The 3,180-nt window shown below is 50.3% G+C and overlaps 1 pseudogene; it reads right to left on the reverse strand.

The window, feature by feature from the left end:
* Nucleotides 1–1,298: 1,298 nt before the first annotated feature.
* On the reverse strand, nucleotides 1,299–2,360 carry LOC102926171 (putative UDP-sugar transporter protein SLC35A4; annotated as a pseudogene).
* Between the last annotated feature and the right edge of the window lie 820 nt (nucleotides 2,361–3,180).

Consider the following 3,180-nt stretch of genomic DNA (forward strand, 5'->3'; position numbering starts at 1 on the left):
TTATTGTGATGGCAAACTCATGGAACTGAATAGCAAGTCCAGAAACAAATCTGCACATAGATGACTTATTTAAAAGATCAGTTCCTGAAAGTGATATAAAAAGAAAGGAAGATTATTTCAACTAGCAGAGTTAGAGCAATACAAGATCCTTATGCAAAGACTGAACTTTGGTCTTTTCTCTTCATACTGTATGTAAATAGCACAAATACATCATATACTGAAATTTCACACCTAAAACTATAAAACTTCAAGATGAAAACATGGAGAAAATCTCCATGACTTAGATATTAGCTCCAATGCCAAAACATGCAATTCTTTTAAAAACAAATTCACACTTGGGAACCTGTGTAAATCACCTGGGGTAAAGTGATTGCCATAAAAACATCAGGGCTTGGGCTTAGATCTCTAGAACCAGTTCAAAGACAGGCACAGCACACATCTGTCATCCCAGTACTCCCACACGGATGTGTATCTGCAGAAAAAAAAAGCAAATTAGACACTTTCAACTTGAACAAAAAAAAAAAATACTTCAAAATAGGCGAAAGACTTTATTACCGGAAATACTAAAACTTCTAGAAGAAAACATAGGGGATACCCTAACTTTGCCATAGAGTTTTCAATTTTTTAATGGTTGTAGGAAGCACCCTACACCTGAACACTTTATTAAGACCTTATTGCTTAAGTAGTTGGACACTGATTAGCTATAAACGTTTTCTGTACCTGGTCCCTGGTTACTCTTCAGAGCCTTCCCTGGTTGTTGGGAGCTGGGACACCTCTAGAAGGGGGCAAGAGTGGGAAAAACAGCACCTCCTAAGTGCCTTAGAGGTGAAATGGGCTTCAACAGGGCCCTCGAGTTAGCACAGGGGGCAGGAGTGTAGGCTTAAGCCAGGGCCCAGGGACATTGTTCCCTGAGGTAAATCAAGACCCACCCGCCTCTGACCTTTCCAGAATAATGGCTGGGTAAGAGGAACAGGCTGTGGAGCAGGCAAACTAAGTATACCTGATGGGGAAGTCATACTGGGCTGGAGCAGCCAGCACCAAGCCTCGGGGCAGGGAGTCTTCAGGAGTGACCATGCAAGGGAGAAGAGCGAAACTTCAGTTGAGGTAGCCATGTTCATGCAGGACAAGGCAGGGTTCCTCAGGGACAGGCTGCCCAGGCCTGGGTCTAGACCATCCAGTTCTTCAGTATGAAGGAATATAGGGGTGCAGTTAGGTGTTTCCTTAACCAAGTCCACTCTTTATGCCACCTGAATTTCCAAAGGCTAACATGGCCACCTTAGCTTTCCTTACGAGGCACTTGGTACAGGGCTGCTGGGGTGTGGTGTGGTGGTGACGTGGGAGGTGGCTCTGGTGGTCGCATCTAATCTACACAGCCACAAGTGAGGGTGGGGGCGGTCAGGGCCTTAGGGGCTACCATAGTACAAGCACACAGCCAGGCCGATGAGCAGTGTGGCCAGGAAGAAGATGACTGTGAGCTGGAGCGGCAGCAGCGCAGCCAAGAGCACGGCATTGACCACCAAGGAGCAGGACAAGATGAAGAGGCGCGTGCTGCTGCTGCCATGCTTCATGACAGCTGACATGAGCAGTCCATTTACTGCCTGGTTCAGCACCACAAGCACCGCCCATCCAGAGAAACCCTCTAAGAAGCCTGGGCCCGGGCCACTGCCCGCATAGAGTCCAAGGTTCAGGATCACCCCGAAAGTGTAGAGGAATACGCTGTCGCTTCATGACCAGTTCTGTGTACACCGATGACAGGCCAGAGATAAGGCCGTACAAGATGAGGAGCGCAAGTCCCAGTGAATTGATATGCAAGGGCATGGGATGGGGTGGGGGTGGGGGGCAGGAAGGGTGTTCCCAGGTTCCTGAAAGTCGCCTGATGTAGCCAGCAACAGCAGCAGTGCCAAACCCTGACGTGCAGAGAGGTGATGCCCAAGGCAGAGGCAGTACAACAGAGCTGTTCTTCCAGGTGCTGGGTCCTTGTAACGCTGCAGGTAGATCACCAGATTGTTGTTGGCGCCATAGAGCATGGCTGATAGTGCAAAAGGTATAGCCTGGCGCCAGGGTGGTGTGCCCTGGGGCTATGATTGCCAGCCCACCAGGAAGGAGGAGGTGCATTAGAGTAGTTTGATCAGCTCAGTGAGTAACACAGCTGAAGAGGGCCGGAAGGGCACTCGGCCATCCGCGTGGCACAGTGCTAAGAATGGTGCATGGGCACCATACATGGCCGTGGACAGAAATAGCATCAGGGTCCAGCGAGCCTGTCTTGGACGGGCAAGGCCTGGCATACCCCCATCTTCTACACTCATGGCCCACACCAGACCCTGGGTGGCCTGTGTAGCTAGCAAGGGACAGAGGAACTGGGACACATTGGAAGGAAACCGAGGGCAGAACTGCGGGACATCACCAGAGAGAACACTGAGGATCAGAGGCAGTTGCACACTCCACAGTTAGGACTTGAAGAGAGGGCTCATGTCCACAGTTTGGGGGTTAGCCCCGCGGAACTAGGGAGGGAAAGTGTGCAGGGTGCAGGTTGACAAACCACTGCCCACGCTCTGCTGGGAGAAAAGCAAGGATGAAAGAGGCAGGAGAGGTGGAGACAGCAAATGAACAACAGCAGGGGAGCCAGAGAGAGAGTCCGCGTGATACAAAGGCCTCTACCTGCAGGCCCAAGGCGCTCATCCTGCCTTCCCCAGAGGGTTTAGTCAGACCGCTTTCATGGTGACCTAATGTAGTTCTTCAGCGTCTTCTCCACGTTGGGTACAGTGTATGACTGAGCTACATAGATGCCAGTGCAAGTGCCCACCGCAAAGCCCAACACTGCTGACACCCTCAATCTGGCCACCACATAGCCTGCCAGGAATCCCTTGAGGAATGGGGAGGACAAGAGTGAGCCATCCTGGCCTACACCGCTGTTGGCTTCATCCTCCACAAGCTGCCGTAGGTACTCCAGCTGCTTCTTGAGAAATGTCAGGTCCTTAAGCTTGGGCAGAGAATCCTAGGACAAGGGAGAGGCTGGCTCCAGCAGACTTGACCAGTCCCATGCCCTGCTCAATTTTATCAGAGGCTAAGAACTAGGTGAGCTTGTCATCCACCATCTTTCCCCGCCAAACTTGTTGCTGAGTTTTCATTTTTTGATGTTAGATAAGTACATAAAAATATATTTAATAGTGAAAGTATAAA

This window comes from Peromyscus maniculatus, chromosome 2 (genome assembly GCF_049852395.1).
Source record: "Peromyscus maniculatus bairdii isolate BWxNUB_F1_BW_parent chromosome 2, HU_Pman_BW_mat_3.1, whole genome shotgun sequence".
Lineage (NCBI taxonomy): Eukaryota > Metazoa > Chordata > Mammalia > Rodentia > Cricetidae > Peromyscus > Peromyscus maniculatus.